The following is a 25,690-nucleotide window of genomic DNA, read 5'->3' on the forward strand; positions in this document are numbered from 1 at the left end:
ACCGTACTGAACCGAAGAATAAAAGGGCTTTATCAATTTTACCACACGCGGAACGGTGTAAACGCAACCCCCAAAAGAAATTCATGAAAAGCTGATTTTTGTTCATTCTGCGTCACAAAAATCAGAATAAAAAGCGATCAAAAGATGACACGTGCCCGAACATGATACCAATAAAAGTGTCAACTCGTCCCGTAAAAAATAAGACCTCACATGACTCAGTGGGTCAAAATAAGGAAAAATTATAGCTCTCAATATGTGGTGATGCAAAAACTATTTTTACTATAAAAAGCGTCTTTTAGCGTGTGACAGCTGCCAAACATAAAAACCACCATAAATAGTAAATCAAACCCCCCGTTATCATCCCCTTAGTTAGGGAAAAATAATAAAATAAAAAAAAATGTATTTATTTCCATTTTCCCATTAGGGTTAGGGTTAGGGCTAGGGCTAGGGTTAGGGCTATGGTTAGGGCTAGGGTTAGGGCTATGGTTAGGGCTAGGGTTAGGGCTGAGATTAGGGTTAGGGGTGTGTTGGGGTAAGGGTTGGAGTTAGAATTGGGGGGTTTCCACTGTTTGGGCACATCAGGTGCTCTCCAAATGCAACATGGCGTCTGATCTCAATTCCAGCCAATTCTGCGTTGAAAAAGTCAAATGGTGCTCCTTCCCTTCCAAGCTCTGCCCTGCACCCAAGCAGTGTTTTACCCCCACATATAGGGTATCAGTGTACTCAGGACAAATTGGAAAACAACTTTTGGGGTACAATTTCTCCTGTTACCCTTAGGAAAATAAAAAATTGGGGGCAAAAATATCATTTTTGTGGAAAAAAATGTTTTTTTTATTTTCACGCCCAGGCATTATAAACTTCTGTGAAGCACTTGGGGGTTCAAAGTGCTCACCACACATCTAGATAAGTTCCGAGTGGGGACTAGTTTCCAAAATGGGGTCATTTGTGGGGAGTTTCAATAGTTTAGGTACATCAGGGGCTCTCCAAACGCACGTGACACCCGCAGACCATTCCGTCAATGTCTGCATTCCAAAACGTCACTACCTCCCTTCCGAGCCCCGACGTGTGCCCATACAGTAGTTTTCTCCCACATTTGGGGTATTAGTGTACTCAGGACAAATTGGATAACAACTTTTGGGGTCCAATTTCTCCTGGTACCCTTGGGAAAATAAAAAAATATGGACTAAAAGGTCATGTTTGTTGAAAAAATACGATTTTTTTATTTTCACGCCCGGTCGTTATAAACTTCTGTGAAGCACTGGGGAGTTCAAAGTGCTCACCACACATCTAGATAAGTTCCTTAGGGGGTCTAGTTTCCAAATTGTGGCCACTTGTGGGGGGTTTCCACTGTTTAGGTACATCAGGGGCTATCCAAAAACAACATGACACCCGCAGACCATTCCATCAAAGTCTGCATTCCAAAACATCACTACTTCCCTTCCAAGCCCCGACGTGTGCCCATACAGTAGTTTTCTCCAACATATGGGGTATCAGCGTACTCAGGACAAATTGGATAACAACTTTTGGGGTCCAATTTCTCCTGGTACCCTTGGGAAAATAAAAAAATTGGTGACTAAAAGATCATGCTGGTGGAAAAAATACGATTTTTTTATTTTCACGCCCGGGCGTTATAAACTTCTGTGAAGCACTGGGGGGGTTCAAAGTGCTCACCACACATCTAGATAAGTTCCTTTGGGGATCTAGTTTCCAAAATGATATAATTTGTGGTTTTTTTTTACTGTTTTGGTACATCAGGGGCTTTCCAAATGCGACATGGTGTCCGATCTCAATTCCAGCCAAAAACGTCAAATGACGCTGCTTCCCTTCCAAGCTCTGCCATGCGCCCAAATAGTGGTTTACCCCCACATGTGGGGTATCAACGTACTCAGGACAAATTGCACAATAACTTTTAGGGTCCTGTTACCCTTGGAAAAGTAAGAATTGAGGGTGAAAAGATCATTTTTGTGGAAAAAATATGATTTTTTAATTGTATGGCTGTACGTTATAAACTTCTGTGAAGCCCTTGGGGGTTCAAAGTTCTCATCACACATCTAGATAAGTTCCTTGGGGGGTCTAGTTTCCAAAATGGTGTCATTTGTGGGGGGTTTCCACTGTTTTGGTGCATCAGGGGTTTTCCAATCGCGACATTGTGTCCGATCTTAATTCCAGCCAAAAAAGTCAAATGGCGCTGGTTCCCTTCTGAGCTCTGCAATGTGCCCAAATAGTCATTTACACCCACATATGGGATATCAGCGTACTCAGGACAAACTGCACAATAACTTTTGCTGTCCAACTTTTCCTGTTACCTTTGGTAAAATAAAAAAAATTGAACCTGAAGTATTTTTTTGTGAAAAAAAGTTAAATGTTCTTTTTTTTTTAAATATTCAAAAAATTCCTGTTACGCACCTAAAGGGTTAATTAACTTCTTGAATGTGGTTTTGAGCACCTTAAGGGGTGTAGTTTTTAGAATGGTGTCACTTTTGGGTATTTTCTATCATATAGACCCCTCAAAGTGGCTTCAAATGTGATGTGGTCCGTAAAAATAAAATGGTGTTGCAAAAATGAGAAATCGCTGGTCAACTTTTAACCCTTATAACTTCCTAAGAAAAAAAAATTTGGGTTCCAAAATTGTGCTGATGTAAAGTAAACAAGTGGGAAATGTTACTTATTAAGTTTTTTGTGTGCCGTATCTCTGTGATTTAATGGCATAATAATTCAAAGTTGGAAAATTGCGAAATTTTCACCAAATTTCCATTTTTTTCACAAATAAACGCAAGTTATATGAATGAAATTTTACCACTAACATGAAGTACAATATGTCACGAGAAAACAGTGTCAGAATCACCAGGATCCATGGAAGCGTTCCAGAGTTATTACCTCATAAATGGACAGTGGTCAGAATTGTAAAAATTGGCCCGGTCATGAACGTGCAAACCACCCTTGGGGGTTAAGGGGTTAATCCCCAAAAAATATCTGAAAACATTGTAAGCAAACAGAAGAAGAACATTTTTGATGAACTTGAGGTGTTTTTCCCATAGCTTTTTTTTCTCTCTTTCTGATCCGCTGTGGTTGAAGTTTGGAGGAATGTTTGCACAGAGAAAAATAGAATGTTCTGTTCCAAAGTCAGTGGGACAATGATGCTCAAAAATCTGTGTTAAGATCTCTGCTTGAACATGATGAAGAAAAACAGAACAGATTAGACTTTAATCAATGGAAACAGTCTTATATGCGCTTAGTGTCTTTCATGTGATGGATCCATTACAATTACAAATAATATTTTCTTCTCGTTTGACAAACAGAGAAAGAGTAAGGCAGGGGTCACAATGGCGAGGAATACGGACGAGTGAGAGGCGTTAAAAGCACGCATTACACAAGGACAAATTATTCTCTATGGGTTTGCTCCCAACAGTCGTATATTTCTAGGCCGTATTCTACGGTCTGTGCCAATCGCAGCATGCTGCGACTGTCAGCGTACTACGCCCTTAGTACGCCAATGAAAGTCTATGGGTGCGCTAAAAATACGCATTACACACGGACCACACATGTGACTTGCGAGAAATACGCACCCGGTGTCATTTAGAAAAGCCGGCAATTCAGTGCGCTATACAGTAAACTCACACTGACAGGTTTAATAAAGAAATGAAAGAATAGATTTATACACATAGAATACATATATATATATATACATACATACATGTCATTGTGACAAACATATATATATATTTCACAGAATTCTTCATAGCAGAATAGCCGCTAATTCAATTGCCGGCTTCTATCAAATCATTCAACAACCCGACATGAAATGACACATGGTTTACATTCAGTAAAGCATCTCATTTCATGGTTTTTAATATGTCCCTGACTATTAATTAGATGAGGGTTTGTGTGCAAAATTTGGGAGTTGTAGTTGTTATTTTAAGGGGTTAATTCGTTGTTAAAAAATGCGTGGGCTTCCCATTGCCCTATAGTGGTGGCGAGTGGGTTAATCTAACAAAGGGTTAATGTCACCATTCGATTGAATTGAATTAGTGGCTATTCTGCTATGAAGAACTCTGTGAAATATAAATATATATATATATGTTTGTCTCAATGACTTGTGTGTATATATATATATATATATATATATGCATTCTATGTGTCTATATCTATTATTTCGTTTCTGTTAGAAACCCTGTCATAGGGCTCCATTATATGTCCATTTTGCAAGGCGGCGAGAAAATCTCGCCATACGGATTACATACGGATGCAGACATGCGCAAAATACGCAACCACACCTTGCTTACGGATGACATACGGAGCACTATTTAGGGGTCATTCATCCGTATTACGCATGTAAACTACGGACCGTATTTTGCGTCGGTTAGTGTGACGCCTAAGAGAGAAAAAGGAAATATATATCTGAACATAGCCTAAAACTTTTTACAACTTTTTAATCACTTTGTGATATAGAAAACTTCTGTTTTTAGATTTTTTTGCTTTATCCTCACTTTCTTCCAAGAGCCATAAGTTTATTTTTCTGTTCACATAGATATATGAGGGTACGTTTGTTGTAGGACTTTTGATATAAACTAATGATATTATTATACAGTGTGCAAGAAAATGGGAAAAAAATGTCCAAGTTTGGTGAAATTTTAAAAAGAAATGCAATTTCGATGCTGGTTTTCAGTTTTTGTTTTCATAGCATTAATTTTGTAGTGAAAATTACCTGGCATCAAGATTCTCCAAGATAATATAATTATGGCAATATCAAACTTTTTTTTAATTATTCTAGTGGTAAGAAAAATCAACAAATTACAAGCTCAGCCTCTAGGCCTGCTCCATCCACCCATTCCTGAATTGTGTCATGGCGAGTATCTGGATGAGGGTAAAATAACTAATGAAAATTGTAACATTTCTCATTGGCTTTCTATCAATTCTGATAATTTTGGAAGGAAAAATGTACCTTAGCATCTCCTTATTGGTCAGAGAGCCGCAGTTCCCCTGCTGTCAAAAGACAGCTGATGGGACTACTGATCCCATCATCTGACACCTGTTGCCGCTAATTATAGTGAGAGCAGGAACAGCGGATGGGAGTATTCATTAACCGCTCCTGCTCTGTAAATAAATTATTTAAAAAAACAGCATGGGTTTCCCTGTATTTTTGCTATCCAGCCAGACAAAACTGACAGCTGGGGGCTGCAGCCCTCATCTGTCAGCTTAAGCAAGGCTAGTTATCAAGAATAGAGGGGGTTCTATGCAGTTTTCCATTTTTATTTAAACGCCTAATTCCAATGAAGCCCTAGTTCTCCTGTAATAAAAGTAAAATAAAAAAACAACAATATACCATACCTGTCCGTCATTTTGTCCCATGCCGTAATCTGAAAACCACTGGTGACTGAACTGCTGTGAGCACAGCCTCAGAGACCGGTGATGATGTCATCGAGGTAACTTTCGGTCAGTGAGGCTCGGTTCCCAGTTTGGCTGAACTGCGGTGACCTCGGTGAGATCCCCGCTAGCAGGGGGAGAAAAACTCAGACAAGAGTGTGATTATAAGTGACAGTTTTTAGCTATCTCCTCAAGGAACTGTATTGCAAAAGTTGAGTCTCATTGTAAACACTTCAAGTTGCTCTAGTAGCACTCCTCTCAAACACCAGTAAGCTTTATTGGCATGACCAAATTCACATTGTCAGCTAAACTGTACTTCTCCCCTCCAACATTCACTGCTGTTGATGAAAGCTGTTAATCACAATCAGGTCTGCTGTGCTCCATTACATGTAATCATTCAGAAGTGAGGAAAGCAGACTATGTCATCATGTCTCAGACAGGGCCTGGTTTAATCTCTAGTGGTGGCATGTTCTTTTTGACCTCTTATGGGGGATGCCTGCTTATGACTAGCAGAGCTGGCAGTGCTATTAAAAGACAGCTACTGAAAGTGTTTGTGATGAGGCTGCCAGAGATCAGAGCTGAAAGCTTCCAGTTTATTACACTCAGCTCTGCTGTGCTCCAGCACATATCAACACTCTGCAAAAAGGAAGAAGTACTGGCCAGAAGTACAAAAAAAGGAAGAAGCATAGGCCACCAATGAAATCATTCTAGTAATTGCACACTTGGACTTTAAGAAAAACATTAAAAATTTGTTAAAAATCTTCTTTATTTCCTGTGAACCATCTGAAGGTTTAACTAACATCTTGAATGTACTTTTGAATATTTTGAGGGCGGAAGATTTTGAAAAGGTACCACTTTTAGGGGAGTTTATGACATGTAAACCCTTCAAGTTCACTTAGAAACTGAATAGGTCTATATGAAGCACATAGCTATAAAATGTCAGAATTTCGGCTGCATTTATGATTGGATCGCTATAAGATACTGCAAAAGAATATGCAGGTCTTTTGGTAAACCAAAATTCTGAGTGTATGAATTAGTTTTGGTCATTACAAAACTGCATTCCAAAAGCTATAAGCCACAATTTGGAATTTACCATTTTTTGGGCACCTTTCCTTTTATTTTGAGGTATTTGTTGCTGTGAATAATGGTCTGTATTTTGGCCTTTAACTGTTTTGTGACTTTTTTCACAAAGTGTTGCTTATCTTTCAAAATGGTGCAAAAATTGAGCCAAAATGATCCAGCTTTAGCAGATTCTTTTTAGAAAAGTTCTACAACAGAATAGCAACCCCACTATTGTTTTAGAAGTTTCATTTTTTTACAGTATTAAAATAATCTAACTTGATCAGTATGAAAATACTATCAGTAAATTAACAGATTCTGGAAATAATAAATTGATAATTTTTTTCTAACATTTGTTAAAAAAAGCATGTAAAATATTGTTTACTAGATTCTCAAGGCTGACTTTGTATTTCTCTGTGTACAGAATCTTGAATTTTTTGCAAGATTATTTAAGTTATGCTTTTATCCATAACATTTTAAGGTATGTAAGACTTTTTGTTTTTTGGGGAAATGGGATCAATATAATCAGCAATTCTGGTATGGGTTATATGGGTCGCCCTCCCAGGGCTGTGGGGTACTCGGTACTGGGCCGGTATCAGGGGGATGTGTCACAGCAGCAGTGACCCGGTCCGTGGCCCTGGGCACCCAAGCAATGGGGAGATGTAGTTAATGGTAGAATAGTTTGTGACGCCACCCGTGGTGTTTGGCAAGTATGGTGTTAGGCCAACGCTGCATACAGATCCGCTGGGGCAAATGGTATGTGCAGCTTAGATGGTAAGCTCCCCACAGGTGGAGTTTTAGTCCCAGGGCAGTGTGGATGTAGCTGGCACGGGGATGTAGCAGTGCCGGAAGCGTAGGGAACAGACAAGACACAGCGGTTGTCGTTTGTGTACCTTTACTGAGTATATGCAGTCCAGGGTCCTGATTACAGATGGTATGGAGCAGGTTAGCCTGGAAGCAATTCAGGGTTCTCTCTCACAGATGGGCTGTGCAGTCTCCTTTCCTAGCGCTTTATAGTGTGAAGCACTCCAGTACTTAGTTACTCTGAAATGCCTCTCCTCAGATGTTCCTAGAATGTTACTTGTATGACAGACAGCTGTAGCCTCTCTCGGGGACTCCTCTCCTGAGTCCTGGCTTGCTATTCGATTACTGTTGTGTCACAAGTCTTTGATGGGAGCAGGGCATTTACAGCATCCTACTCCTCTGGTATCTGTGGTAGGACCGTCAGTATCCGTACCACCGTGGAGACCCGGCTCCAGATCAGTGCGCTCTCAAGCTGAGGGAGCTCGCCTACTGCAGCTCAACCTCTCAGCTTCGTTCTCTCTGTCTGCACACTTCACCCTCCGCAGACTATCTGAGCACTCCTACCGCTCAGCCCTCAGAGGACACCCTTCCCCTGCATCCTGGTTCAGAGTTCCCCCTGCTGGTCTGGAGTGGAACTGTTTTGCATGTATGGATTGACTATGAGAGAGACCCATCATTGCCTCCAAGCCTGGCATTACCCTCCCCTGGAGGAAGGCAAAGCCAGTGTGGCGACCATACTCCTGGGGGCGCCACATATATTTTTAGATTCTTACACCATTTGCTACATTCAATTGTAACCTTTTTCTGTGAGTTGCAGGGAAAATTTGCATAATTACAAAAAAAGAAGGCTAAGAGGAGACTTAATAGCTGTCTTCAAATATCTGAAGGGATGTTACAGTGTAGAGGAGAATCATTACTCTTATTTCCAAATGGAAACGTGACAAGCAAAGGAAATAAACTGAAAGGGAGAAGATACAGATTAGATATTAGAAAAAAAATTTTGACAGTGAGGGTGATCAATGAGTGGTTACCACAAGAGGTGGTGCGTTCTCCTTCAATGGAAGTCTTCAAAGAGAGGCTGGACAGACATCTGTCTGAGATGGTTAAGTAAATCCTGCTTTGAGCAGGGGGTTGGACACGATGACCCTGGAGGTCCCTTTCAACTCTACGATTCTCTGATTAAAATTTTTTATGTTTTGAAACTTTTGACCTATAAAACCACTTCGCAAAAAAATGATTTTAATGTCACCATATTAAGAGAGCTATAACATTTTTATTTCTGCATTAATGGATTTGAGTGGTTTGTTTTCGTTTGTTTCATAATAGCAACCATTGTTATAACAATCATCAGCAGAACGCAATCAATTGCAGGAGGTCAATGGGGTGAAAGGAAACGCACCTTCCTTCTTACTGTCTAAATGTGACAGTTGCTATTGACTGTAGCTGTAAAATATTAAACAGCTATGATCAATGCTGGCAATGATACTTGCTACTGATGTATGAACTCAACTGTCAGATACAAGAAATCCTGTTTAACCCCTTAACATCCACTGATACGCATTAAAATGGCAGATGTTAAAGGTACTTAGGCTAGTTTCACACTAGCATTTTGGGCCTCAGCGCACGGCTGCCGCTAAGCCCCACCCCCTGCCCACCCCCTCCGGTCATCTCCACCTAGTATCGCACATGGCTGCATGCGATCTGCACACCCTATCTTTAGCATAGGGTGCGCAGACCATGTGCTGTCCATGCGCTAGTAGAATTTTGCGTGCACTGCACCTTTTTGACGGTGCTCCGAGCGCACCAAAATGCAACATGGTGCGTTCGGCACACACCAGCGTACCGTCAAAATCGCACAGCGCACGCAAAATTCTACTAGCGCACAGTCAGCGCATGGTCTGCGCACCCTATGCTATAGATAGGGTGCGCAGATCGCATGCAGCCGTGTGCGATACTAGACGGAGATGACCGGAGGGGGTGGGCAGGGGGCGGGGCTTAGCAGCAGCCCAAAACAATAGTGTGAAGCTAGCCTTATTCCCTTATTGCAGTTTTAAAACTGCGATAGATAATAAGAGAATAGCAGCTGTGATTCTCGCAGTTGTCAGCTGTACATGACAGCTGACACCCTGCAGTATCGAACCCGGCCGATTTTGCCACCGATATGGGCTAATTAACCCCTTAAGTACTGCTGTCAATCCCAACAGTGGTATTTAAGTTGCTCCAAGGGGGTCACAAGACTCCTTTAGTAGCCATCGGACCCCGGCAATGATAATTCCAGTTCCAAATGGTTACCATGGTACCATGAGGTCATATTATGACCCCAGTGTGCGGTGGCATGTAAGATCCAGCAATAAGCTAAATCTCACAGACACATTCAGTGAGACACAGCGCCTCATACACTGCTGAACATGAGAACAGCAGTGTAGGAGACAAGTGATCATAATAAATATTATACATGACGTAGGCCGGTTTCACATTTGCACTTTATGGCGCTGCTCTCAGAATATGACAATGCAAAAACAAATTCATTTTTGTAAAATATTGTTTTTAGTCTATAAAAAGAGCAAAGCATAAAAGAAAGTAAATTGGGTATTGCTTTAATCGTACTGACCCAACTAACAAATTAGTCTTAACACATTTACCGCTTTGTGAACAGTGCAAAAAATTTAAATAAAAACATTAACTGAACTGTGGGTTTTGTTCATTCTGTCTGAAAAATCAGAATAAAAAGCGATCAAAAAATATTATGTATTCCATAATGGTACCAAAAAAATTTGCTACTTGTCCTGCAAAAAATAAGCCCTCATACAGCTCTATTCGCCAAAAAATATGGCGACAAAACAAACTACTTTTGATAAAAAACATTTTTACTGTGCGATAGCAGCAAAACCTAGAAAAAAAACTATATAAATATGGTATGGCTGTAATCGCACTGACCCTAAGAATAAATCCGACTTATCACTTATACTGCACAGTGAACTGCACAAAAATTAAAATAAGAACTATTTTTTGTACTGCTGTGTAAATTGTTCATTCTACCTCTCAAAAATAGGAATAAGACTAGTCTCACATTTATTTTGTGCTCTCCACTGAGCGCTAACAGCCGGAATTCCGTGTTAATTCCCCAAAACAGTGATTCATACAAAACCCCCCATAGAACCACTAATTTATGAAGCAGATGGAGTAACTTTGGACTGGTCTGTTTCAGGGGTGTCCCATCATTTTAGGCCTTTTTGGAAAGCACAAGTGTGGGCAACCAGAGATCTATGCACACCTAAAATGATGGGACACCACTGGAGCAGATGCCAAATGGAGTACGAAGTGTCTCCATCTGCTCAGTGGTGGAGGATTTTGTTGGGTCTTTCATCTGAATCACATTTTTGTTGGATTTGTACAGATATCCTGAGGTAAGTGCTTAGCGTAGAACACAAGAATGCGATCCAGTCTTGTTCTGGAAGTGATCAAAAAATATAATGTACCCCAAAATGTTACCAATAAAAATAATAATTTATCTCATACAAAACCAGCCCCCACTCAGGTCCATTATCTGTCACTGGAACTATAGGAGGTTCCCACGTTACAGGTAGAACAGAAACTCTGGAAAAGCGACCTGGCCCACCCCCTCTAATAACATCCAGTTAATAATGTTCTACCAAATCCAAGCCCACCTCTTTCCAAGCCCCATTGTGCCTAAACCACAGTAAGTGGCCACATGTTTGTCATTATTGTAATAGAGAGAAGGCACTTAATTTATGGGTGTGTATTGCCAGAAGCACAAGCTGGCACAATGTATGGGGAGCACAACAATAAATAGGGGCTCTACACTGTACAGATTCACAATGTATGGGAGCTAGACTGGCAGATTTGCAATTCTCTAGAAAAAAGCCTTGGATAGATGTTCCAAAATAATCATTGTAGCAGTAGAGAAATTCATTCAGAGATGCAGTTTATACAATTGGGTCACTTTTTTGGGTTTTTCTGCTGTTCTGGAACCTTAAGGGCTCCGCAATTGTCGCCCGTAAACTTTTCTAGCAAAATCTGTGCTCCATAGGCCAAATAACGCTCCTTCCTTCTCAGCCCTGACATGTGGCCTAACAGTAATTTCTGACAACATATGGGGCAGCCATACATTTGGGAGAAACTACCAAATAAATTGTGGGGTCTAGTTCCACCTATTACGGTAACCTTTGTGTACTTGACAAATTTGAAGCAAACTCAAAAATTACATTTTTACCTCTAAAATGTCTTATTTTCCACGTCTCACTGTTTTGAAATTCTGTAAGACACCTATTTGTCCAAAATACTCACTACACCCCTAGATGAATTCCTTGAGGGGTCTAGTTTCCAAAATTGTGTCACTTGTAGGAGGTTTCTGCTGTTTTCACATGTCTGAGGCTTTTCAAATGCAAACATGGCATTCACAATCTATCCCAGGCAAATAGCGGTCATTAATTTCCTAGCTCTGCCATTTGCTCAAGCAGAAGTTTTTGACCACATAATAATCTCATATAATCTCATTCGAGAAAAATTTCACAAAAAAACTATGGGGTCCAATTTTTCCTATTATTCATTGTGAAAATTACAAATTTGTGGTGAGAACAACATTTTCATGAAAAAAATGAAAATTTTCAATATGATGACCTAATGTTATCAAATTCTGTGTAGTATCTGTGGGTTCAAAATGCTCACTTTACCCCTGGATGAAGTCCTTGAGGGGTGTAGTTTCCAAAATGGGGTAATGGGGGTTTTCCTTGTTCAGGCCCGTCATGGGCTCTCCAAATGCAGCATAACATTCGCAGACCACTCCATCAAAGTCTAGGTTTCAAAGTATCACTCATTCCTTTCCAAGTTCCGCTGTACGCCCAAACAGTAGTTCCATATATGGGGTATTGGTGTACTCAGGAGAAATTGCAGAACAAATTTTGTGGTCCATTTTCTCCTGTTACCCTTGTAAAAATTTAAGAAAATAGAACTAAAAGTACATTTTTTGTGGGTAAAGTGTATTTTTTTTATTTTCATAGCTGCACATTATAACCTTTTGGGAAGCATTTGGGGGTTCAAGGTGCTCACCATACATCTAGATACATTTCTTAAGGGGTCTAATTTCCAAAATGGGGTCAAATGTGGTGGGTTTCAACTGTTTAGGCACATCAGGGGACCTCCAAATGCGACATTGCGTCTGCTCTCGATTCCAGACATTTTTGCATTCAAAAAGTCTGTCGAGGTAGCTATTTAGGGAGGGCTAATTAACCCTTCACGGTTGAGGCAGTGATGTCCAAATTATTGCAGTGTTGCTAGCAACTCAAATAACCACACAGAGACGGGGGTCTCTGTAAGGGAGGATCGAGGCAGATCACTAAGCCCCTTTATTTTAGTCACATCTTTTATAATCTTTTACTTAATTATGCAAGGTTCTCAAGTACCAATAGCATCATTTCACTTTATAAGCCAATAATATTGCAAGAAAACTGGAAACTACATATATGTCCGTATCCAAATAGAAAGTAGTATAATGGCATATTCTTCAGAGTTTTACACCCCCGCCTCCCTTATCTTTGCACCTGATGAGAACAGTCTGGTTTCATGACAGCCCATGCCAATTACAAAAATTTATCTTACAGCAACAAAAATGAAGAAACGAAATCTTCAGAAAATGGGCAAAACGAAACTTCAGCTCTGATTTTAGTATTAACCCTTCACATTCCCCCCATAGATAAGTTTTGTTAACACATATGCAGCATCAGAGGTGCTATCCCAAGCTAACAGCTTGAGGGGTACTGGTCTTCACATGACTGATGCCGTGTTATCAGTCATGGCTGTCGCAGCGCACCCATCCCCCCTGTATACTGCAGTTCATGAATAACAATTTTTGATGATGGTGGTGGGGATCTTTTGTAGGTAGGCATGTGCTTGGCTTCAGCATCTTCATCAAGTAGCCTTTTGAGATCAGTGCAGAGAAGAGCAGGGGCAACGACGCCTTTGGTATCATCATTAGCTGTCTTAGTGCAGAATTTCCTAATACATACAGAAATACACCAAAGAACAAGTTTTAGCATCACATATACAACAAGGATACAGGCAGCAATGTGTAACAAGCTTTGTAAGATCCCAGCTACCCAGCCCCCCATTCTCTTAAACCAATTGGCTGGATTGAGAAAGGAGAAGGTGTCTGACCACCAACTGTCCTAAGTACGATCATTATCTTTATCGTATTGATCTCTGAGTCATTGAATATCTTCTAACTTTAACTTTTAACTTCTATCAATAATAATATGAAAAATGCGAAAAACCAAAACATTATGCCCCTTCATTTGCTATTGGCTTGTTGGGTGATGAGGAGAACTTGATAGGGACCGTCATACAAGGGTTCTAGTCTGTGCTTCCTGACATGCCTTTTCACGACTACCAAATCACCAGGCTTCAGGTTATAACAGGTGTCGGTTTCTGCTTAACCTGGAAAAGAAAAGAAAACTAGAACATAGGTGTTAGCAATATTTTTACTAAGCTGAATAACATATTGAACAGCACGGTCAGTTTCTTCTGATAACTGCTGAGGCTGAAAATTTGCAACTGGGGGCCTAGCACCAAACAATATCTCGTATGGGGGCAGGCCATGTTTTGCAATAGGGGTAGTACGGATGTGATAGAGTACAATGGGTAGGAGCTCTGGCCATGGAGCCGTAGTCTCCTGCAACATTTTGGTCAATTGTCCCTTCAGTGTGCCGTTCAGCCTCTCAACTTCCCCACTGGATTGTGGGTGGTACGGAGTATGGAGGGCTACAGTGGATCCAAGCATTGTCAGAACTTCTTGGTACACATGAGAAGAAAAGGCCGGACCTTGATCACTTTCAACAACTTCTGGAACCCCATATCTGCATATAACTTCCATCACCAGTTTCTTCGCTGTGGTCTTTGCAGTCATGTTGGTAACAGGGAATGCTTCCGGACAACTGGAGAACCGGGACCCAGTAGAATTTTTGCACCAGTGCGAGGGCCTGATTCTTTCCTCGATATGTAGGTCCATGTGCCCATGTGGCAATAGCAGGGTACATCCGCTTAGGGAGACACACGAGTTGGTCCTTTTTCCAGAGACCATTATCCATTCGTGCCCCATCAGTCTTCCATTGCTTCACCTCTTCCATTGGAGACATTCTCTGCGTTGTCATTAAGCGGTCTCGCGGGGTCCGACAGAAAACTTCAGCCTGTTGTAGATCATCAGGTTCTTGTAGGGTCAATGCTTCTTGTAACTGTTTATGCTGAGAGCGTGTGGTCACCATAGTTGGTATAGTTGGTTCAACGGGTAAGAGAGCGGCGGCTTTTGCTTGCATATCCGCAAATGTGTTGCCAACAGTCTATGGACTGGTCCTAGGACCGTGCGCCTTAACTTTGATAATAGCCACCTGAGTAGGTAATTTGATCGAGTCCATGAGGGTTTTAACAGCTTCAGCATTTTTCACTGGGCTTCCGGCAGTAGTAATAAACCCTCGATTGGCCCATAGAGCCCCAAAATCGTGAGCAATACCAAATTCATACCGTGAGTCCGTGTATATATTAGCCCATCTGTTCTTGGAAAAAGTACATGCAGTAGACAGATCCTGGAGTTCTGCTTCTTGTGCTGACTATGAAGGCGGGAGTGCAGCTACGTGCACTACAGTGTCCTCTGTGGTAACAGCATATCCCGTGTGGAATCTACCAAACTCATCAGCATATCTTGAACCATCCGTGTATAACACCAGATCAGGATTTGGAAATGGATTCTCACTGACATTTGGTGGAGTAGCTGTTTCTTCAGTCAGAAGTTGGGAACAATCATGTTGGAGGTAATCCTCATCACTGCCATCTTCCCTTATAATTCATTATACCGTCTTTCAAGGCATTGTAAAGGGGTTGCATTATGCGGGATGCATCCGGTATCCACTGACAACAATAAGTGCATAGTCCAAGAAAACGCTGGAGTTCAGTTTCATCTTTTGGGAAAGGAAGGGAGCTGACAGCTATTTTTCTTTCTTCTGCGAGGTGTCTGGCACCCTGAAGGAGACAGTGACCCAAGAACATCACTTGACCAAGGCAGAACTGAATTCTTGAGGCCGAAATCCGACAGTTCAGTGCTGCCAGATACTTAAGGAGGCTAACAATGACAACAATGGCAAAAGACACCTGCTCATATTTTTTTGCAAAGTGGTTGGGACTGTGTTGGGCCCCTTGTGGCATAACTGTCCATATTAACTGTCGTTCCTGCTAAGTGAATGTAAATAGAAACTGGCAATCTGGGTGTAACGGAATGTTAAAGAAGGCATTGGTAAGATCAATAACTGTAAACCAAGCAGCATCCTGGGGTATTTGGGGCAAAAGAGTATGAAGATTAGGCACCAGGTTTGAGAAACACTTTTATTGGTTCTACAGGCATTTTCCCTTTATCATTTGGTCCTTTTGACCAGAGTTTAGATAGTATCTCTGAGAGGTATGGGGTGAGTCATTGATCCTCAGGCAATATTGGGAGTGGATCTGAGCCTATCAGGGCCATCATAACAGTAGGAAGGGCATGCAAAATACAGATTTCCTCACTGTCTTGATCTACATATGGATTATATAACGTAAGAGCCATCTGACCATCATCTTGGAATTGTATTCTGGAGCGGAACTGTGATAATAAATCTGCCACTAGAAAATTTACAGGACATGTGGGAGAGATTACAAACTGAATAGTAACCTTGGGGAAAGGTCCCACAAAAATAGGGCTTATAAAAGTATATTAATTGGGTCTACCATCTACTCTGATTAAAACAGCAGGGGAATGACAATCTCTCTGAAAGTGTCCGAATCGGGCACAGTGCATTGCAGACGAGAATTAGCAGGGAGGGGCTGGGGAGGAAGGCTCCAATTCAACAAATTAGAGATATTGGAGTAGGGAGCTGAAGTCTGAGGGGGGGGCCAGAGTTTGCTGTGTGCTCCAATGATACTGATAAGAGACTGGCTGTGTGCTCGCAGCTGCAGTGGGGGCGAAGGGGGATATAGTGTGGGCTAAGATGAGAGGGGGTACTGAAGCAGCTGCAGCTGCTAGCTTGCTAGTTTGCTTTTTTTTTCTCTCTCTGCTGAACAGAGCGGGTTAAAGTCTTCTGAACACTTTTTTTTTTTCTCTCCTCTGGATCGGGTGAACAGGGATTGAGGCTGGCTGCGGATGATAATAGGTACTGTCAGCATTCAACAACGGAAAGCTGGGGACTGCAACACCCAGTCTTCTTGTGCCACAATTATAACAAATTATAACAGACCTCTCTCCACTGAGGATTAGTAACTCCACATACAGCACAGATCCACCCGGCAGGATCATAGGGTGGGGGCATACTGAGTTTCGGTAGTCCAGGATACATCGGTGCCTTAGGGTTAAGGGGCACAGAGCTTACAGTCGGGAGAAGAGGCTTGATTTCCTGGGGAGGGACCTTATCATCTAGCAGGGAAACTTCTTGTTTCAAATCATTCTTAACCATCTGTCTGCCTGACACATTGTCTCATTAATATCAGTTTCTTCTTTAATCAATCACTTTCTCACACCACAGTCACTTTCTTGAACCACAATACATCCCGTCCCTGTCATAATAATAAACAATTTTCCTTCTTCAACATAGCAGTAACAGAAACAATCAGAAACAATCTGTTCAATGTCCACATAACCTTCATTATACAATTCATGTGCCAAGCCATGGAATTCCTCAGGGCCTTCAAGTAATCCATCATCAATCAACCTTCCTTTATTTTTTTAACTCCTTCATCCCATAGCGTAGGCTGCAACCTCCCGCCCTTAGGAAATCCCAGAATCGAAAATATTTTTCCTGCCTTCCTGACAGATTTCTTTCCTCGTCTTTGAATCATAAGACTAACAGTATCTTATCCTTCACACAATTCCATACTTTTCTTTTTTTTCCACAGAAACATAATTCTCTCCTTTAGAGCCAAACATCCTGACTTAAATTGTGCACAGATCAGGCGGCCATTTCAGTCTCTGTTCTACCGGGTCAATAATCCCCCTCTGGGATTGCCCAAAATTCGCGGTACTCAGTGAAAGGAGGAGGGCGTCTCAGACTATCCCTCTGGACCCCTCTGGTTATATATATCTATCTATATATACCTGTGTTACGTATCCTACCCACCTTCGATCACATCACCACCCCCAATACTAATAATGATCGGGAATTTCAGGATATTTTGACTATAAAGAGAGTCACAATCACTGGTCAATCCGGGGTGTCTGTCCCTTATGAGGTACGGTTCGAGCACTGGGCCCCCAACGGGACTACACCTCTATATGATTCCACCCATGAATCACCCCACCAGGGGACAAACCTCAGATCCTCTTTGCAGCAACAAGCACAGGAAAACCACACCAACGGTCAGTCTGAACAGTATAACTGCCAACTTACCGTGGTTGTCCTTGGGGGTGATCAGTCCCAATTTTCCAGCACCTGTGTCCGCTCTGAGGGTCCTTTGTCTTGTTGTCCTCCGGGGGCAGAGGCGTCCCTGTTCGGGGGCCCCACGTTGCGCGCCAACCTGTCGAGGTAGCTATTTAGGGATGGCTAATTAACCCTTCACGGTTGAGCCAGTGATGTCCAAATTATTGCAGTGTTGCTAGCAACTAAAATGACCACACAGAGACTGGGGTCTCTGTACGGGAGGATCGAGGCAGATCACTAAGCCCCTTTATTTTAGTCACATCTTTTATAATCTTTTACTTAATTATGCAAGGTTCTCAAGTACCAATAGCATCATTTCACTTTATAAGGCTGGTTTCACATTAGCGCTTTTTAAGCGCACGCACGGCCGGGGGTAGCTCCGCCCCCAAGCTGGCTCTCTGCCCGGAGTGCCCGCCCCTTGCTTGTAGCGCCGCCTCCTAGCGCACAGCGGCGCCTGCGATCGGCGCACCCTATCTTTAGCATAGGGTGCGCAGATCGTGCGCAGGCCGTGCGCTAGTTGCGCTTTGACCTGCGCTGCGCACTTTTGACGGTGCGCCGTGCACGCCAATATCCGAAAAGTTTGATTTTGGCGCGCACGTCGCACCGTCAAAAGTGCGCAGCGCAGGTCAAAGCGCAACTAGCGCACGGCCTGCGCACGATCTGCGCACCCTATGCTAAAGATAGGGTGTGCCGATCGCAGGCGCCGCTGTGCGCTAGGAGGTGGCGCTACAAGCAAGGGGCGGGCACGCCGGGCAGAGAGCCGGCTCGGGGGCGGAGCTATCCCCGGCCGTGCGTGCGCTTAAAAAGCGCTAATGTGAAACCAGCCTAAGTCAATAAAATTGCAAGAAAACCGGAAACTACATATATGTCCGTATCCAAATAGAAAGTAGTATAATGGCATATTCTTTTACACCCCCGCCTCCCTTATCTTTGCACCTGATGAGAACAGTCTGGTTTCATGACAGCCCATGCCAATTACAAAAATTTATCTTACAGCAACAAAAATGAAGAAACGAAACCTTCTGAGAATGGGCAAAACGAAACTTCAGCTCTGATTTTAGTATTAACCCTTCACAAGTCAAACGGTGCTCCTTTTTTTTTCTGAGGCCTGCAGTCACCCAAATAGTAGTATTTCCCCCACATATCATTTATGAACATACTCAGGAGAAATTGCAAATCAAATTTTGAGGTATATTTTCTCCTGTTACCCTTGTAAAAATAAAAAAATGTGGCTAAAAGTACATTTTTGTGGGTAAAATGTGATTTTTTATTTTCACAGCTTTAAGTTGTAAACCTCTGTGAAGCACATTGGGATTTAAGGTGCTCACCATACATTCCTTAAGGGGTCTAGTTTCCAAAACTGGGTCACTTGTGAGGGGTTTTCACTGTTTAGGCATATCAGGTACTCTCCAAACTTGACATGGCGTCCGCTCTGGAATCCAGCCATTTTTGTGTTCAAATGTCAAACAGTGCTACTTCGTTTCTGAGACCTGACGTTTACCCAAACAATGAATTTCCTTCACAATTGGGGTATCGGCATACTCAGAAGAAATTGTAATGTTATTATGGTTTATCATTTCCATTGGTTTGCAAAAAAATATGGAATTCTTTACATCATAACTTTCAATGGTAACTAATCTTGTGTTAAGCAGAATGATTTGACTTTTTTTTAGTGAGTTTGGGTGTTTTCCAGCAGACTGAAGAAATAAGCTCAGTTGCACAAGATTGACATTCATGATCTAATTACAGACAGTGATGTCCAAACCAGTCATGGGTCCCCTGACCAAAAGCAATAGTCTCAGACCTGTGCTTGTGCAAACATCATTGTAGCGGGCCCCCTATCTACTGCTCACCTGTTGCTGAGGACACCGTTGGACCTCGGTCAGGTAAGAAGAAACTTTTTTTTGTAAAGCCGCACTATGGGGGTCCATTATACTCCTATGGTGGTGCATTATACTACTATTAGGCTGCATTATACTACTATGGGGTGCTGTATACTCCTATGGGGGTGCATTATACTGCTATGTGAGTGCTTTTTACTACTACAGGGGTGCATTATACTACTTTGAGGGTAAATTATACTTCTATGGGGTGCAATATACTTGTATGAAGGGTGCATTATACTCCTATGGGGTGCAATATACCGCTATGGGGTGAATTATACTACTATGGGGGTACCTTATACTACTATGGGGCTGCATTAAACTACTATTGGGGTACATTATACTGCTATGAGGGTGTATTATACTACTATGAGGGTGAATGATACTCCTATGAAGGGTGCATTAACTGCTATGGGGTACAATATACAGCTATGGGGTATTTTATACTACTGTTGGTGTGCATTATACTGCTATGAGGGTGCATTATACACCTATGAAGGGTGCATTATACTCCTATAGGGTGCAATATACAGCTATGGGGTGCATTATTCTGCTATGTGTGGGTGCATTATACTACTATGAAGGTGCATTATACTGCTATGGGGCTGGATTATACTGCAATGGTGGTGCATTATACCATATATGACTATGGGGTGCATTATTCTACAAGGGGGTGTATTATACTGGTATGGGGATGAATTATACTACTATGGGGGTGCATTATACTATCATAGAATCATAGAATCGTAGCGTTGGAAGGGACCTCCTGGGCCATCTGGTCCAACCCCCTGCTCAAAGCAGGATTCGCTAAATCATCCCAGTCAGATGTCTGTCCAGCCTCTGTTTGAAGACTTCCATTGAAGGAGAACTCACCACTTCTCTTGGCAGCCTGTTCCACTCATTGATCACTCTAACTGTCAAAAAGTTTTTTCTAATATCTAATCTGTGTCTCCTCCCATTCAGTTTCATCCCATTGCTTCTAGTCTTTCCTTGTGCAAATGAGAATAAAGTTGATCCTTCTACAATGTGACAGCCCTTTAGATATTTGTAGACAGCTATTAAGTCTCCTCTCAGTCTTCTCTTTTACAAACTAAACATTCCCAAAACCTGCAACCTTTCCTCATAAGACAGGGTTTGCAGACCGGTCACCATTCTGGTCGCTCTTTTCTGAACTTGCTCCAGTTTGTTGATGTCTTTTTTAAAATGTGGTGCCCAAAACTGGACACAATATTCCAGATGAGGTCTGACCAAAGAGGAGTAGAGGGAAATAATGACTTCACGTGATCTAGACTGTATGCTTCTGTTAATACATCCTAGAATTGCATTTGCCTTTTTTGCTGCTGCATCACACTGTTGACTCATATTCAGTCTGTGATCTATTAGTATACCCAAGTCTTTTTCACATGTGCTGTCACTTAGCCCTATTCCTCCCATTCTGTATATGCTTTTTTCATTTTTATTGCCCAGATGTAGTACTTTGCATTTCTCCCTGTTAAAAACCATTCTGTTAGTTGCTGCCCACTTCTCCAGTTTATTTAAATCTTTTTGAATCCTCTCTCTCTTCTCTAGTATTAGCTATCCCTCCTAGCTTAGTGTCATCAGCAAATTTAATCAGTTTACCCTCAATTCTTTCATCTAAATCGTTGATAAAGATGTTGAACAATACAGGGCCCAGGACAGAGCCCTGTGGTACCCCACTTGAGACATTCTTCCAACTGGATGTGCAGCCATTTACGACCACTCTTTGGGTCCGATCACTAAGCCAGTTATGAATCCACCTAACAGTTGCCTTGTCCATTCCATACTTAGTCATTTTTTCAATAAGGATTGTATGAGAGACTTTGTCAAATGCTTTGCTGAAGTCAAGATATACTATATCTACAGCATTTCCTTGATCCACCCAATCAGTGATACCGTCGTAGAAGGAAATTAAGTTAGTCTGACAAGACTTATTAGTTACAAACCCATGCTGACTCTGTTTAATCACTTCATTCTTATCCAGGTATTGACATACATGTTGTTTAATAATTTGTTCAAAGATCTTTCCTGGTATAGAAGTCAGACTCACCGGCCTATAGTTGCCTGGGTCCACCTTCTTCCCCTTTTTGAAGATAGGAACAACATTTGCTCTTCTCCAGTCTTCTGGCACTTCTCCTGTTCTCCAAGAATTTTCAAAGATTATGGAGAGGGGTTCAAAAATTTCTTCTGCTATCTCCTTCAGTACTCTGGGGTGTAATTCATCTGGACCTGGAGACTTGAATTCATTTAGGTTAGCTAAGTGTTTCCTCACTATCTTTCTGTTTATAGATATCCTGGATTCTTCTATTCCCTTAATAGGACAGTGAAGAACAGTTGATGTTACATTTCCTTTCTGAGAGAAAACATATGCAAAATAGGAATTTAAAAGTTCAGCCTTCTCAACATCCTGTCTTACCATTTCATCATTTTCATCCTGTAAAAATCCTATAGCATCTTTGACTTTTCTTTTACTTTTGACATATCCCAAAAATCCTTTATTATTGCTTTTGACATCTCTTGCAAGCCTCAATTCATTTTCAGCTTTAGCTAATCTGATTTGTGCCCTGCAGGTTCTGCAGACAGCATTATATTCTTCTTTAGCTATGCCTCCCTCTTTCCATTTTATAAACATTTCTTTATTCCTTTTTAGCATGTGCTTAAGTTCTGTGTTCATCCATCCTGGTTTCCTTAAATGCTTCCTATTCTTCCCTCTTTTCGGAATTGTTAACAACTGTGCTTTGAGAATTTCATTTTTCAAGATTTCCCATCCTTCCTGGACATTTTTGTCTTTAAGGATATCCAGCCATTGGATCCCTCCAATTCTCTTTCTGAATCCCTTAAAATCTGCCTTTCTGAAATCTAACCTTGACGTCTGAGTCTTCACAGGTCTTCCGCCTCTAGTTATCCAAAATTCTAAAATAGCATGGTCGCTACCTCCTAAGGTCCCAGCCACTTTTACCTCCTCAACCATTTCCTCTCTGTTTATAAGGATTAGATCCAAGGTAGCAGTTCCCCTTGTTTTCTCCCCTACCTTTTGGAAGATAAAGTTGTCAGCAAGAGAGGATAAGAATTTCCTTGACCTGTTAGTTTTGCCTGAGAGAGATTCCCAACAAATGTCTGGATAGTTGAAATCTCCCATGACAACTATGTCATATTTTTTGGAGAACTTGGCCATTTGATGCATAAAGAGCTCATCCATATCTTCAGCTTGCACAGGCGGCCTGTAGTAAATGCCTACAATGGTGTCCTTTCCATTGTTCTGTCCTTGTATTCTTACCCAAACAGTTTCCACAGAACTCCCAGTCACTGAAGCTTCAATCTCTGTGCAGATATACGCGTTTCTAACATACAATGCAACACCTCCTCCTCGTTTATCAAGTCTGTTTCTTGCAAATAAGTTGTATCCTTCTAGTCTTGTATTCCAATCATGTGTATTGTCCCACCAAGTTTCAGTGATTCCGATGACATCATATTTCTTTTCCTGTGTTAGTAGTTCCAATTCTCCTTGTTTGTTGCCCATGCTTTGTGCATTAGTATAGAAACATTTTAGTTTGTGATTGGTTTCTCTTTCTCCAATATTTTTATTAATTAGATTCTTTTGTCTTTGTTCTTCCTTTCCACTTCTAATAGCAGAGTTCTCAATACTATATATGACTATGGGGTGCATTACACTCCTATGGGGGTGCATTATACTACTATGGGGGGCTTCATACTGCCATGGGGTGCATTATACTATGGGGTGATTATACTCCAATGGGGCTGCATTATACTACTATGGGGTTGCATTATACTGCTATGATGGGGTACATTAGACTGTTATGGGGTGCATTATACTACTATGAGGGGTGTATTATACTTCTATGCTGGGTGCATTACACTGCTATGGGGATGCATTATACTGCTATGAAGGTGCATTATTCTGCTATTGGTGGGTGCATAATACTGCTATGTGGGGTGAATTATACTGCTATGTGGGATGCAATATATTGATATGGGGGTGCATTATACTAGATATGACTATGGGCGTGTATTATACAATGGGGTGCATTATACTATGGGGGTGCATTACACTGCTATGGGGTTGGATTATACTACTATGGGGGTGTATTATACTATATATGACTATGGCGTGAATTATACTAATATGGGTGTGCATTATACTACTATGAGGGTGCATTATACTATGGGGCTACATTATAGTTTTATGGGTGTGCATTATTCTGCTATAGGGTGCATTATATTATGGGGTGCAATATACTATGGGGTGCATTAAACAACTATGGTTGTGCATTATACTAGTATGGTGTGCATTATATTACTATGTGGGTGCATTTTAATACTATGGGGTGCAAATACCGAAAAGAACCGACACGAACGTATGGTCTAAAAAGGAAAATGCAAATGCAATTAATTGTTTAAATAAAATTACCTTTATTAGACAACAGTGGTAAACGGTAGTACTAAACAGTAATGTGCCCGTACTTGGAATATATAACCACAATTAATAAAGAGTGTATTTTCATATAAAAATTATAATTAAAAACAAAGAGGACCACAAAGTCATAAAATCAGATCAAGACCATATGTGTACAAAAAAAAAGAAGGAAACAAAAAAATGGGGAGAAAGGAGTAAGGATAGGAAATCTCAAGACTACACATATGTATATGCACTATATACTGTATGTATCTTCACCATAAAGCTCAGAGAATACCCAATAATGTAAGAAAGGGGGTGAAAAAATGACCCAAAACAAGTAGCTGAAAATTATACAAATGGGTACAACAATGTGTAAGAGTATCGTAAACAAATAAATTAGTGCTACAAAACAAGCAGCACATAAGAGAGAAAAAAAACACTTGAAGTGGAAAAGTGCAAAGTGCAGAGAATCAATGAGCCAAAAAATGGGGTGTAATCCTTTAAGACCAGTCGATCCAAGTACAGCGCACACCCCGATGAGCGTTTCATATCAAAATCCTTCATCAGGCGATATAAAGAGAGACATGGGGGAAGTATGGAGATACATGAGGCAGAAAGGGAGGAGATGTGTGGTCCAGAATAGGAGGATACATGGGGTCCAGAATGTTAGGACACGTGGGGTCCAAAATGTGGGATATTATTACTGTAGGGACTAATTAAAGGATAATATTTTTGAGGATACTGTTTTTAGTGTGAGGGAGGAGAGGTCCTGTTACTGTGCAGTGTGACATGGTCGCTTTTTTTCTTCATCAGGAGCAGTGTAGAGGTTGGGGAAAAATTGGGGATTGTGCTCTAGATAAGTGTGTGTTATTTTCTGCAGAGTTCCCTGACGAAGCCACTTAGGGTGGCGACACGCGTCGGGTCCTAACTCTGCCTGGTTTTACTCCACATGGGTTCCCTTTGTAGATATTACTAATGTATGCCTTTTTTCCTGGGTGGCTATCTTAGCCCATTTTTTTTCTACTCTTATGTGCTCTGTGTCTGCTCTACCACATTGTTTATTCATAGTGCCTAGTTCTTGATACTGTGGACTCTGCTTAATTATACTCTGCAGGCTGGCCATTTAAGCCTATTTCTAAAACTTTGTGCACTATATATGGGGGTGGTAGCCATCCTTGGTAATATGTTTACATTCTGATTGCACTCCATGTGTGATTTCTAACCATTACTATGGGTATTATCATATAGAGCCCTTAATCAATTTTCTATGTGCTTATATTTATTCAGAAATAAAACTGCTTTTTGTATGGGCACTGAATATACCTTATACACGCAGTATTTAATGGTATGCTGTTTATATGATCTTAGGGTTTCTATTTAAGTTACTATATTGTGGAGTAATTGCTTCAGGCAGTTGGCTTTATAATAAGCCTTGTATTGTCTGCATATATGTCACATGTGTGACTATTTTAATGTGTTTTATATGTTTTGTGCTTGTCTATCTGTGTTCAATAAAAATGAATTGATTTTATGCTAGTCCATGCCTCAAGGTAATCCCCTTTTGTGGCCTATCCCTTTCTCTTCTTTATACTACTACGTTGTTTGTATAGGCCGTGGTTGGGTCCCTTCAGATCAAATCTGTGGTGCCCCCTCTTTTGATTTTGTCATTTTCTGCAGAGACGTGTCCTGACTGGAGG

Source organism: Dendrobates tinctorius, unplaced genomic scaffold (assembly GCF_039654945.1).
Source record: "Dendrobates tinctorius isolate UK_male_01 unplaced genomic scaffold, ASM3965494v1 ptg000064l, whole genome shotgun sequence".
Taxonomy (NCBI): domain Eukaryota; kingdom Metazoa; phylum Chordata; class Amphibia; order Anura; family Dendrobatidae; genus Dendrobates; species Dendrobates tinctorius.